Consider the following 15180-nt stretch of genomic DNA (forward strand, 5'->3'; position numbering starts at 1 on the left):
ATAAATAAAAAGAAAATCTGTTTGGTTCATCACTGGATGTTCATTAAATTATACTATAAAGTTCAAAACTGTTCTCATGACAGACAGTATGCACTATGCACTGACAAAAAAACAAATGCATGTGGACCTCCTTGTTGGACATCTGTTAAGGGTCTGCTTTGGGGTTGGACCTTTCAGAAATCTGGCCTTACGCTGAGAAACACTTCCAGCAGCACACTGCACTGCACTGCATGCATTTGTTATTTCCTCCCAAGATAATTTTACATCATTTGCTCAGCTTTTTGCGGTCTGTTTGAGGAGCCGTAATGACTCTGCACCAATGCACAAGGACATCAGTTTGCTCTTGGGAGAAGTTACGTTTCCGAGTGCTTTTCTCTCATGACAGTGTGCAGCGCACTGCTCTTATAGAGACGATGGTAAAGGTCATGATTGAATTCATCTGCAACACACCCACTGACAATCCACCGTCATGAAAATACCACCGCGCCTCACCCGCCACGTTGGTGACTGCTCTTTATGCCTGTTTGTCTATTTCCCCCAAATAGTCTCCCCAACTCCACTCTCTATAAAGGCCACAACATTTTCTTTTCTTTTTTTGATTCTGTGGAATGCTGCTTTAGGAATTTAGAAAAAGGAGGCTCGGTAACCCTTTACTTTCCGGTACAGTAATTACATGGTAGTTACCATGTAATTACAAGGTAATTACTTGGTAACCACCCCGTATTTACTGAGTAATAACTAGGTAATTACAAGGTAATTACAATGTATTTTACATAGTAATTACCTGGTGTTACCTGGTAATTCCCAGATACATACCTGAGAACTACCAGGTAATTACTGGGTAATTTAAAGCATGTACCTGGTAATTCCATAGTAACTACCTGGTAATACACTTAGCAATTACTTAGTTTATTACCCGGTAGTTCCCTGGTATTTTCTTAGATACTACAAGGTAATTATTAGGTAATTATAAGTATTTTATTATGTATTTAGCATGTAATTATACTGTAACTACCTGGTAATACACTTAGCAATTACTAGGTTTAATACACATAGTAATTACAAGGTATATTGCCTGGTATTTACCAGGTATTTTCTTTGATACTACCAGGAATTTATGAGTAGTTGCTTATGCAATTACTATATAATTACATGGTAACTACCATGTAATATACCTATTAATGTCTAGGTAATTCCTATGTATTTTCTTAGAAATTACTAGGTAATTACCGTTTAATTTCATGTTAACTATCATGTTATTTACCTGGTCCTTACCTTGATAGGTAACCCATTATAATCTGTGCATATACAAAGGTACTTACCTGGTATTTACCCAATAACTCCAAAAAGTATTTACAGGGAAATTACCCAGTAGTTACTGTTGGTTTGTACTGTAAAGTAAAGCGTGATCAATTCCATGACCTTACCTGGTAATTACTCAGTATTAACCCAATAACTACAAAAGGTATTTACATGGAAATTACCCAGTAGTTACTGTTGGTTTGTACTGTAAAGTAAAGCGTGATCAATTCCATGACCTTACCTGGTAATTACTCAGTATTAACCCAATAACTACAAAAAGTATTTACAGGGAAATTACCCAGTAGTTACTGTTGGTTTGTACTGTAAAGTAAAGCGTGATCAATTCCATGACCTTACCTGGTAATTACTAAGTGTTTACCCTGTAACCAGAATAATTATGTGCCTTGCATTTAGCCAGTGTAAGTGCAACTACTGAAAAATAAGTACTTTTTTTTTGGGACCAAATGGCATCATGGCCATGGGTGGATAAAATAACCAGGCCTCAAAAATGACCAGTGTCGTTCATTTGTGTTCAGTGCATGCTTCTCCGGTGTCCGTGAGTCTGCTTCTCCCCTGGACAGCACACTGCATCTGAAATCCAGTTCCCACCCCAAGCACCAGCAAGCAACCCCACCATAACCAAGGCATGATACAACACAAATATAAATTCATTACATTAACACCTCCTCAACCACCACCAACCTTGACATAACACGCAAAAAAACAGGTGAGCTGGCAAAGAGATTTCTTTATAAAATGCTGTAATGCTTTTCAATAAACAAACAAAAAAAAAATCACATGTTCGACAGTGCAATACTATAAAAAAACTATTTACAAGAAGTACACAAAATGACAGTTGATTCTTCACACATTGGTTGCCAACCCCGAGTTCCCCGAGTTTATAATGGTACCCCCCAATTGCCAACCCCGAGTTCCCCGACCAAAAAAGAAAAAAACATTTTTGGACCTCTAGAAATGTATTAGGCATGAACAACCCCCATACAACTCAGGTAGCAGACCTCCAAGCTCACAACAGTGTAAAACATAATGGCTGCTATCTCATGAATGCCTGAACGGATTTCCAATCGGATTCTTTTGTTTGAAAGCTGGGAGCATTGTGCACACACATGGTGCATGATCTAGGCATGGGCGTGCATGATCCGTGCACTATGAATTACATGGAGTCTATGGAGACCTTGGCAACTTGGACCCTCAAGAGATTTTTTTTTTTAAGGCAACAAATGTGTTCATATACATATGAGTCGAACCGCTCAGATAATTTTAACACAGTTCTTATATGAAATATATGAAAAGGGTCTAGGGGAATTCAGAATGGGGGAAGAAAATGACGAACCAGCTAGGATGGGTAAATTACGTCACGCTTTACTGTTCTAAGGTTTAAGGCGCTTTCCCACTGCGCCCGATAACGATAGTTTTCAATTGAAGTGGATGGCAGCGTCCACAACACAACGATATAGCCGCCATAATTGACGTGAACGCCATCGCCGACATGTCGCTATCGTTATCGGGCACAGTGGGAAAGGGCCATTACACTTGGTAACATGCTCTGACATCCTTGAACAATCGTCCAAGAATGCCCTCCCTGTGTTCCCTCCCCAGCCAGTAATGCCACTCGATGAACCGTAGGTTCATCTTCAGTGCCTTCTCAGTGAGGTTCCCCCTGTACCTATAGATGTCTTCCTTGCAACTATTTTAGAGTATAAACTAATTTGAGTAAACTAGTCTGTATCTATTTTGTTTCTATGTTCAAATATCCTGAGTTAACTCTTTTTCCTTTTCTTTCCTTCCACAGGTAAAAACCCAAACCAAGAATGGATGATCACAGGTAGAGGTAAGTATCAAAAATCAAAATAGAACAATGAATTTCAATTACTTGGAATGTAATGAAAATAATAAAATACAAAAATAAATGTACTTCAATGCTCAATGTTCAATTCAAAATCAAATGTCCTCTTATTCAAAAATCAAATATATCTAATATGGCTCAGTCTTTTTCAGTTAGATCCAAAAAGAAAAATATGACACTTTAATACTGTCCTTTTTCAGCTCAGTGTGTCTAAATCCGAAGGCACTTAAGTTGTGCCTTAATACTGTAAGTTCAGTCCAAAAAATAAAATAAAACTGGTGTCTCAATTATCTCAGTCCAAAAAATGAAATAAAGTAATCCGTTCGAAATTGTACTCCGATACTCCTACCAGTCTGGCAGTGAGTGACTCTGTTGGTTGGTTGTGCAAAGTGGACCCTTTGCACTGCTTGTAGATCAGCTATCTAATGTCCGTGGGCCTCCTCGCTCGCCATCCTGTATCTCCAGGAAATATCATGGGGTGTTTCCCAGCAAGGGAAAAAACCTGACCTGTACAACAGGCCATAAAGAAAATAACATCACTATAAGTAACTCAAATCAAAACATCAAAGTGTTTCAGGCACTGTGTGACTGTGGGCCAATTAACACTAGCTGCTGTAGACAACTAGGCCCAAATTGATGGCTGATTGCTGTCAGCTGGCTGCCCAGCTCAGTTACTCTGATTACATAAATCCGTTTTTTACCATGGATAAATCTTCACATTTAACACCAGAAACATGCACAATACCCTTGTATTCCTTAAATAATGCAAAACGTTTTCATTACAAGTGCAAAAACAATGATTTAGTGCAATTATTCCGTTTTCAACTCACCAAAACAATTGGCTGTACAAACACAAACAAACAGCTTCTTCCTGTACAAGGGCTGCTCCCAGGTTTGACCAAACGTTCCCCCAAAAGGTGGCTTGCTTGTCACACTTTTAGGCTTGTAATCAAACAGTTTCTAGTAGTTTTCTTATCATAAATCAATTCACTTTTCAGCTCAGTTCTGACGTTCACTCCTCCTTCTCTCTCTCTCTCCTCTCCAGGTAATGACAGGCTGCACACACACTCTGCCCTTAAAGGGGAAGTACGTCATCTGCCACTTAAAGGCATATGTTGTGTTTTCTGTACATGTACAGTTTTAAAGTAGCTTCTTAACATAATAAAACCATTCCCATTTTAAACCAACGTATGAATTCTGTATTTATTAATCACTTGAGTGTCTTAATGAATTATTCATGCATTTAAAATGGGTATGTACAGAATATGTACAGAAAATGAATAAATATGAACAGTTCATTAAAATGCATGAATAATTCATTAAGACACTCAAGTGATTAATAAATACAGAATTCATACGTTGGTTTAAAATGGGAATGGTTTTATTATGTTAAGAAGCTACTTTAAAACTGTACATGTACAGAAAACACAACATATGCCTTTAAGTGGCAGATGACGTACTTCCCCTTTAAGGGCAGAGTGTGTGTGCAGCCTGTCATTACCTGGAGAGGAGAGAGAGAGAAGGAGGAGTGAACGTCAGAACTGAGCTGAAAAGTGAATTGATTTATGATAAGAAAACTACTAGAAACTGTTTGATTACAAGCCTAAAAGTGTGACAAGCAAGCCACCTTTTGGGGGAACGTTTGGTCAAACCTGGGAGCAGCCCTTGTACAGGAAGAAGCTGTTTGTTTGTGTTTGTACAGCCAATTGTTTTGGTGAGTTGAAAACGGAATGATTGCACTAAATCATTGTTTTTGCACTTGTAATGAAAACGTTTTGCATTATTTAAGGAATACAAGGGTATTGTGCATGTTTCTGGTGTTAAATGTGAAGATTTATCCATGGTAAAAAACGGATTTATGTAATCAGAGTAACTGAGCTGGGCAGCCAGCTGACAGCAATCAGCCATCAATTTGGGCCTAGTTGTCTACAGCAGCTAGTGTTAATTGGCCCACAGTCACACAGTGCCTGAAACACTTTGATGTTTTGATTTGAGTTACTTTATAGTGATGTTATTTTCTTTATGGCCTGTTGTACAGGTCAGCTTTTTTCCCTTGCTGGGAAACACCCCATGATATTTCCTGGAGATACAGGATGGCGAGCGAGGAGGCCCACGGACATTAGATAGCTGATCTACAAGCAGTGCAAAGGGTCCACTTTGCACAACCAACCAACAGAGTCACTCACTGCCAGACTGGTAGGAGTATCGGAGTACAATTTCGAACGGATTACTTTATTTCATTTTTTGGACTGAGATAATTGAGACGCCAGTTTTATTTTATTTTTTGGACTGAACTTACAGTATTAAGGCACAACTTAAGCACTGAGTCAAAGTGCCTTCGGATTTAGACACACTGAGCTGAAAAAGGACAGTATTTCTTTTTGGATCTAACTGAAAAAGACTGAGCCATATTAGATATATTTGATTTTTGAATAAGAGGACATTTGATTTTGAATTGAACATTGAGCATTGAAGTACATTTATTTTTGTATTTTATTATTTTCATTACATTCCAAGTAATTGAAATTCATTGTTCTATTTTGATTTTTGATACTTACCTCTACCTGTGATCATCCATTCTTGGTTTGGGTTTTTACCTGTGGAAGGAAAGAAAAGGAAAAAGAGTTAACTCAGGATATTTGAACATAGAAACAAAATAGATACAGACTAGTTTACTCAAATTAGTTTATACTCTAAAATAGTTGCAAGGAAGACATCTATAGGTACAGGGGGAACCTCACTGAGAAGGCACTGAAGATGAACCTACGGTTCATTGAGTGGCATTACTGGCTGGGGAGGGAACACAGGGAGGGCATTCTTGGACGATTGTTCAAGGATGTCAGAGCATGTTACCAAGTGTAATGGCCCTTTCCCACTGCGCCCGATAACGATAGCGACATGTCGGCGATGGCGTTCACGTCAATTATGGCGGCTATATCGTTGTGTTGTGGACGCTGCCATCCACTTCAATTGAAAACTATCGTTATCGGGCGCAGTGGGAAAGCGTCTTAAACCTTAGAACAGTAAAGCGTGACGTAATTTACCCATCCTAGCTGGTTCGTCATTTTCTTCCCCCATTCTGAATTCCCCTAGACCCTTTTCATATATTTCATATAAGAACTGTGTTAAAATTATCTCAGCGGTTCGACTCATATGTATATGAACACATTTGTTGCCTTAAAAAAAAATCTCTTGAGGGTCCAAGTTGCCAAGGTCTCCATAGACTCCATGTAATTCATAGTGCACGGATCATGCACGCCCATGCCTAGATCATGCACCATGTGTGTGCACAATGCTCCCAGCTTTCAAACAAAAGAATCCGATTGGAAATCCGTTCAGGCATTCATGAGATAGCAGCCATTATGTTTTACACTGTTGTGAGCTTGGAGGTCTGCTACCTGAGTTGTATGGGGGTTGTATGGGGTTTAAACATGCAAAATCGCGATCATGCCTAATACATTTCTAGAGGTCCAAAAATGTTTTTTTCTTTTTTGGTCGGGGAACTCGGGGTTGGCAATTGGGGGGTACCATTATAAACTCGGGGAACTCGGGGTTGGCAACCAATGTGTGAAGAATCAACTGTCATTTTGTGTACTTCTTGTAAATAGTTTTTTAGTATTGCACTGTCGAACATGTGATTTTTTTTGTTTGTTTATTGAAAAGCATTACAGCATTTTATAAAGAAATCTCTTTGCCAGCTCACCTGTTTTTTTGCGTGTTATGTCAAGGTTGGTGGTGGTTGAGGAGGTGTTAATGTAATGAATTTATATTTGTGTTGTATCATGCCTTGGTTATGGTGGGGTTGCTTGCTGGTGCTTGGGGTGGGAACTGGATTTCAGATGCAGTGTGCTGTCCAGGGGAGAAGCAGACTCACGGACACCGGAGAAGCATGCACTGAACACAAATGAACGACACTGGTCATTTTTGAGGCCTGGTTATTTTATCCACCCATGGCCATGATGCCATTTGGTCCCAAAAAAAAAGTACTTATTTTTCAGTAGTTGCACTTACACTGGCTAAATGCAAGGCACATAATTATTCTGGTTACAGGGTAAACACTTAGTAATTACCAGGTAAGGTCATGGAATTGATCACGCTTTACTTTACAGTACAAACCAACAGTAACTACTGGGTAATTTCCCTGTAAATACTTTTTGTAGTTATTGGGTTAATACTGAGTAATTACCAGGTAAGGTCATGGAATTGATCACGCTTTACTTTACAGTACAAACCAACAGTAACTACTGGGTAATTTCCCTGTAAATACTTTTTGGAGTTATTGGGTAAATACCAGGTAAGTACTTTTGTATATGCACAGATTATAATGGGTTACCTATCAAGGTAAGGACCAGGTAAATAACATGATAGTTAACATGAAATTAAACAGTAATTACCTAGTAATTTCTAAGAAAATACATAGGAATTACCTAGACATTAATAGGTATATTACATGGTAGTTACCATGTAATTATATAGTAATTGCATAAGCAACTACTCATAAATTCCTGGTAGTATCAAAGAAAATACCTGGTAAATACCAGGCAATATACCTTGTAATTACTATGTGTATTACCAGGTAGTTACACTATAATTACATGCTAAATACATAATAAAATACTTATAATTACCTAATAATTACCTTGTAGTATACAAGAAAATACCAGGTAACTACCGGGTAATAAACATAGTAATTGCTAAGTGTATTACCAGGTAGTTACAGTATAATTACATGCTAAATACATAATAAAATACTTATAATTACCTAATAATTACCTTGTAGTATCTAAGAAAATACCAGGGAACTACCGGGTAATAAACTAAGTAATTGCTAAGTGTATTACCAGGTAGTTACTATGGAATTACCAGGTACATGCTTTAAATTACCTAGTAATTACCTGGTAGTTCTCAGGAATGTATCTGGGAATTACCAGGTAACACCAGGTAATTACTATGTAAAATACATTGTAATTACCTTGTAATTACCTAGTTATTACTCAGTAAATACGGGGTGGTTACCAAGTAATTACCTTGTAATTACGTGGTAACTACCATGTAATTACTGTACCGGAAAGTAAAGGGTTACCGGAGGCTCTAATTGCAAGATATTTGCCAAAGTTTTGTCAAAATGAGGCCAGTGGCTTTGTAAATGTTGGGTGGCAGTGAGCACACGCACAAACTCTCACACGCGTGCACGCATGCACACTATAGTGTGCATCAGGGACGTGCAGAGAATGTTAGAGAGGCAGGGGCTGAAATTTCGAAAAAGGGCCTTTTGGTGAAAATATCGAAAATATCAGCCCTCCAAGCTCACAACGTGCCGCGCTGCGATGCGTTGTGAGCTTGCAGGTCGGCTATTTATGGTGCTTGATGCCACACTGAACAGTAAAAACTGCATTCATGGTCTGGAGAGGGCACTTTTTACGGACGGATAAAAGGGCAGGGGCTCAAGCCCCCTTTGATGTCTATGTGTGCCACGTGCCTGGTGTGCATATCCAGATCTGGCAAGAGGAGAGAGGGAGAGTCAGAGCACCACACTCACACCCACCGTGGGTGGTGTGCCCAAGGGCACTCAGGATTCACTCAGCCAACCGTGACACAGTGTCATAGAGGTCAACAGACGTTCTAGATGACGTCACAGGCTGGACACATGAAGAGCTTCACACTTGCTGTTCTCATGTGGATGTCTGAGATAGCCATGATTCTATTGTTTTTATGTAGACAGTTACACACTCACCTGTTGCCTTTCTATCGCTTAGGCCTGATTGGTGAGTTGAGTTTACAATTAAGCAAAGTGGGGTCCCCCAGGGATCCTTAGGAGGGTTCTAGGGGGTCCCCACTAGCTAGAGGAGTAAACGTATTATCATAATCATCTTAACCACTTTATCCATTTACGTATATGCTGACTATTCAAAAATAGCAGATCACAGCTTGAAAATATCGAAGATGTTTGGAAAAGGTTGGATAATTTTGACCTTTTGTTCTCACATAAATCTTCTCTTCTGGGGGTCCCTGGCAAAAAACCTTTTTAGATGGGGGCCTGCGGCCAAATACATATCAATTTGGGGATCCTTGAAACCTTTTAGCTTATAGACCCAATAGAGTCCTATGAAATGTTGAAAATAGCTGATCTAAAAGTCACAATGTGACACGTTGACAGTGGTGTAAAGTAACTAAGTACATTTACTTAAGTACTGTACTTAAGTACAACTTTGAGGTACCTGTACTTTACTTGAGTATTTCCAATTTCCAATACTTTTACTACACTAAATCTCGGATCATAATGTTGTACTTTTACTCCACTACATCTTGGATCCAAATGTTGTACTTTTACTCCACTACATTTATTTGTAAACTTTAGTTACTAGTTACTTTGCAGACATAAATTATAATATTAAAAAACATACATTAATCCACTTTAGCCTTATTTTATCCCATGGCTATTTGAAAATAGCAGATCTACAAGCTCACAACGTGAGCTTGTAGATCTGATATTTTCAAACATTTTGTACTTATACTTTTGGTACTTTAAGTACATTTTGATGCCAATACTTTCATACTTTTACTCAAGTACATTTTGAAGTCAGGACTTTTACTTGTAACGGAGTATTTCTACATTGCTGTATTGATATTTTTACTTAAGTATAAAATGCACGTTGAGAGCTTGTAGATCTGCTATTTTAACTATTTCTCTCTTTTTTATGTAATGAAAAAAAAATGCATTTCTGAAATTCATAAATAATAAAATGAAAATGCTTGATATGTTTTGTTGTTGAGAATAATAATAAATGTTGTTATTATAAATGTTTGACATTTAAAAAAAGTATATAACTCTTGAACCATATAATGGTCTGTCTGTGTGACTGCATAAATGTGTCCCGACCCATTGTTTGGGAAACATATAGTATTAGTATACTGTAGTTGTGGTATTTGGAAAGGCAGTGCTTTAAAATGCCAAAGAAATGACATACATAGATTTATGTGTCTAATGTGGAAAAATATGTTTATTGTGTTTTCTAAAAGGTGTGAGGCTGCCTTAGTTGTGCAGATTTGTGTTCAGAATCTGCTCCTTTGCGGGTTCGAGTCCCGACGGCCTTTACTGCGTGTCACTCCCTGTATCTCTCTCCCTGTTTCCTGTCTACCTACAGTACTGTACTTTCAATAAAGGCAAAAAGCCCTCCTCCCAAAAATGACAACAAATGCCTTCCTGGTTTTAGTGGGTTAACTGTATGTTACCTTTAATTTTAGTGTGTATGACCAATTAAGGGTGGGAGAAAACCTGCACAGTAATGTCATGGTAATTATGTGTGAAACACCTTACAGTAAGGTGAGTATATGCATGTGTGTAAGTGTCAACGCAAGTAATGATGCATGCAATGCCATGGCAATTATGTACAGTATGAAGCACTTTTCAGTGAGTGTGAGTAAATGTATGTGTGTGTGTGTGTGTGTGTGTGTGTGTGTGTGTGTGTGTGTGTGTGCGTGTGTGTGTGTGCGTGTGCGTGTGTGTGTGTGTGTGCGTGTGTGTGTGCGTGCGCGTGCGTGTGCGTGTGTTGTGCGCGCAAGCCTTACATATTTGTACATGTGACAGTTTTGAGAACGCCATGTACCTGTGACGCATGCTGGCAGGTTTTATGTGTGTACGACAGCTAATGATGGAATAGCACTGTGTTAAGGTTGCATGTTAGAGAGAGAGTGTGTGTGTGTGTGTGTGTGTGTGTGTGTGTGTGTGTGTGGTGTGTGTGTGTGTGTGTGTGTGTGTGTGTGTGTGTGTGTGTGTGTGTGTGTGTGTGTGTGTGTGTATTGTGTTTAATTGGACCTCCCTGAGCTTGTCTCCAGGTAATGGAACTCATCTGCTCTTCTCTGATTAAGGACAACAGATGGACTGCAAGCAACTCACAGACCCTGCTGAAATATCCAATGGTCTTAAACAGAATGCTTCTATATCACCCTAATCCATCATTAGATGCGCTGCACGCCTAAGATGAACGCACACGCACGCACGCACCCGTATGCACCCTCACGGACACGCTCATGCGCAAAAAGTTAATTTGAAGAGTGTCCGGTTCAAACACATCAAGTGAACAAACCTAACTAAAAGAAATCTAAGAAATGAAGCATAGCGTTAGTTTATGCAGGACACGTGAGTCTCGCCAGCCTCAGCTGTAATCAGCATGTCAGTCAGATCCTTTATACTCGTCATTCACAGATCTGCTGATCATTACACCACACGGTCTAATCCAATCAGAGGTCTCGCTCAGTAAGGTTGGCTCCTTTAAATACGGCTTGCATTCACTCTAACTCTGCTCGTCTTTCATCCGAAGCTTCGGATCTGCTGCTGCTTAGCTTCCTCCTCCACCCCAGCCTCCACCTTTTGATCAAAGTCTGGCATAGGCTCAAATACTTGATATTTTATGTCTACTGATTCAAGCTAATATGTCAATGTATTGCTATTGTACTGCTATTGTATCCCTATGGGGGTTTTACTTAAAGTTCCCTGATTTTGCTTAGCAAGTATGCGTGTACAAAATTCAGGGAACATCTCCAAATGCGGAGCCCTTTAACGTCAAGTCTTGTATTCTCCTGTTGCAATAAATGGTTAAATCTACTTTGACGTGAGTGTTCCTGAGTAAAATGTACCTTGAAGTAGGAGAGAAGTTTATTGGTCAGGTGTAGTGGAGCTGTCAGATTTGGATAAAAGATTGTGTCAGTATAATTGGGCAGACTGCACCGTCAGGTGTCCAGTAGTACAGTGTTTCCCAAACTCTTCAGGTCAAGAGCCAAAAGAGAGATTAGACATTTGCCCGCCTACCCAAACTAGTGGAAACAGCAGATCTAAATGCACACAACGCGCCGCTTCACGCCACGTTGATTGTGAGCTTGTAGATCGGCTATTTTCACTACTTCTTAAATATTATATATATTTTTTTATTTATGGGATTTCTTAGATGTGTTTGTTTGTTTTAAAATGCATACAATTATTCTCTAATCCTTTTTATCCCACGATTTTGCAACCCATTTTTTCACCCAGTGCCAATTGCCTATGTAATCCTGGGCTCTGCTCTCCCTCTGCCACGCCTGGGGAGGAAACGGACTGACCTCATGCTTCCTTCAATGCAAGAACAATCCAAGTTGTTTCTTTTCACCTGACAGGGGGGATTTTCCCCGGGATGGACGTAGCGAGTGGAAGGAACACGTTATTCCAACCAGTTCCTTTCCCCTCCATCAGGCGCCCCGGCTGGCCAGGGGGAGGCAGTACTGAGACCAGGATTACTGCATGTTTTTGTGAGGGTATCAACCCTAGGAGACACGGGGAGAACATGCAAACTCCACACAGAAAGGCCCTATCGCCGACCCCACCTAGGGTGTGGGCGCTGATGACGCGGAGGGAGAAACACGCCCCCAGCACCCACAGCATCCCCCGGCGGGAATCGAACCCAGGACCTTCTAGCTGTGAGGCGAAGCGCTAACCACTGCGCCACCGTGCCCCCATGCATACTATTATTCAATAAATTATATAAAACAATCTTTTGACCAACTGTTTGGGAAACAGAAGTGCAGTAGTAAATGGAAACCAATACATCTCAGATTACACATCCTAAGAATGGGTGGCATTCTTTGGCTAAACGCAAATGTGTGTGATTACCGTTAATATGGTTATGAAATAGTAGCCAATAGTTCCACAAATTTGCTGAAACTTTTGTTGTTATGATTTATTTTGGCAATACTGTTTTTGCACAAAGATTCTTGGAATGTTCCCAAATCCATAAGGAGGCCTGCACTTTAAAATCAATGCATGTTTCATAAACACAGTATAAAGCTCACTGCCAACAATATGTACAGTATGAGTTATTGCGATCGTAGGTCGCATTTAGTATGAAAACCTGCAGATCAGGTCCGTCCGTCACGCCTCATGTCGCTCCATATATGGCCAAGACATCTCCATAAGGAGCTGGCCAATACCTCTACATCTGGCCTCACGGGCGCCTCATGTGAGGCTCCATATATGGCCAAGACATCTCCGTATATGAAGCTGCATCTGACCTCATGGACTCCAGATATGGATAAAGCTGACCTGTTCTGATGTCACAGATTATTAGTTTAACTCCTGCTTCTTAACTGTGTCTTATTAAGAAGCTCGGATGTTTCAGCACAACATCGCCTTCTTGCCCTTATAGGGCGTCTTAGTGGTATACAGAAGAAAAAAATATCTACAGGTAAACTTTATAATAGTTTTGTTTTTGAACAATTGTCAATTTAACATAGTCTTGTTAAGTGCATGGCTATTGTACATCCCCACAATCCACAAAGTTTTGTCAAAGGTTGTTGCTTTTGGGTGGGATTGGCGAAAGGGCCTTTCTGTGTGGAGTTTGCATGTTCTCCCCGTGTCCCCTAGGGAAGGTACCCTCACAAAAAACATGCAGTAAACCTCCTGGTCTCTATGCTGCCTCCCCCTGGCCAGCCAGGTTGCCTGATAAAGGGGAAAGGAACAGGTTGGAAACTCCTCCCTGTCAGGTGATAAGAAGCGGCCCGCTCACTCCTCATGCATTGAAGGAAGCATGAGCTCAGATCGGGGCTCTCCCTATAGGTTTGCGGAGCATGCCAGCATGGAACATGTTTTTAATAGTTTGACATATCATATACTACTACTGTAGGCTACCTCCACTTCAAATAATGAAGCCTTGTATTTCCGCTCATTTTTTACGTAAATGAAGAGATAACAATGAGAGGGAATGAGATAGAGAATATGGTTTATGGAGATGGTTGAGGTAACAGGTTATTTTAGGTAGGTGACGTCCATTGGTACGTCACCTACGTATTTTGTGTTTTAATGCCAAAAACAACAAGATAAAACCATCAAAGAACAACAGTGACATGCTACTTGACGGTGAACCCAGTGTGACCCTGGGAGTTAACAGATATTCCTCCACTTCCCTTTTAATCACTAGTCAGTAAAACACTCTCCATTTGATTCCCCATTTGCCTCCAGGGCCACATTAATGATAATTACGAGTCTCTTAGCATACTAGTTAATATTCCCCATAAAATCCATGTCATCATATAAAACAAAGATGGAATATGCTTAGCCAGGCGGTACAAAAAGACAGGAGAGAGAGAAAAAAGAAAAGCCAGCCCTCCCACAGAAAAACACCATGAGAATGGGACATTATTTAAAATCATGTGTTACATGCTGCTATAGCTGAATCAAATCGATGAGTGCTGCTCGGGAGAAGAAGAAAAAAATAACACATAACAATAATTTCCATTCTTATCTCCCCAAAACATGGCGCCTCGCCTCACAAAAAAAATAGAGGAGAAAGGGAGAGAAACGGAGGAAAGGAGAAAGGAGGGAGAATGAGAAAGAGAGGGAGGGGGGATAACAGCTTCAATAAATCATCCGGGCCAGTCGCCTCTCCCCGGGGATGTGGGATGGATTAAATTAAGCACTCCCTCCATCCCTGTGTCTATCCAACCCTTCGTCCCTCGCTCTCTTTTCACTGCGCCGTATAAATGCCAACAGCTGATCGCGAGACGGCACACTCACGAAAACGCGAGGCTCGCGGTGGTTGTTGCAGCGACAAGAGAGAGAGAGAGAGAGAGAGAGAGAGAGAGAGAGAGAGAGAGAGAGAGAGAGAGAGAGAGAGAGAGAGAGAGAGAGAGAGAGAGAGAGAGAGACAAGAGAGCGAGAGAGAGCGAGAGGGAGGGAGGGAGGGAGGGAGGGAAGACACACGGCCACAGAGGGAATCTTCACGTGTTTCCATTGATGTGAATAGACGTAATTGAAAGGAATTGGAACTATCGATACAGCACCTGATAATTGATTAACGAGGACAACTTAGTGCCCGCAACGTTTTTGAAGATATAGCCTACTCCAAAACAGGCACTTCTTTCTCGCTTTCTTTCTTTGTTTTTTCTTTTCTTTCTTTCTTTCTTTCTCTTTCTTTGCATCCCTCGATATCCTCCTTTTTTCGGACGAGGGTGAAGCACTGAGCCTGTCCCAGTCTGCCAGAGGG

The sequence above is a fragment of the Nannobrachium achirus genome, assembly GCF_963921795.1.
Source record: "Nannobrachium achirus genome assembly, chromosome: 2".
In the NCBI taxonomy this organism is placed as follows: Eukaryota; Metazoa; Chordata; class Actinopteri; order Myctophiformes; family Myctophidae; genus Nannobrachium; species Nannobrachium achirus.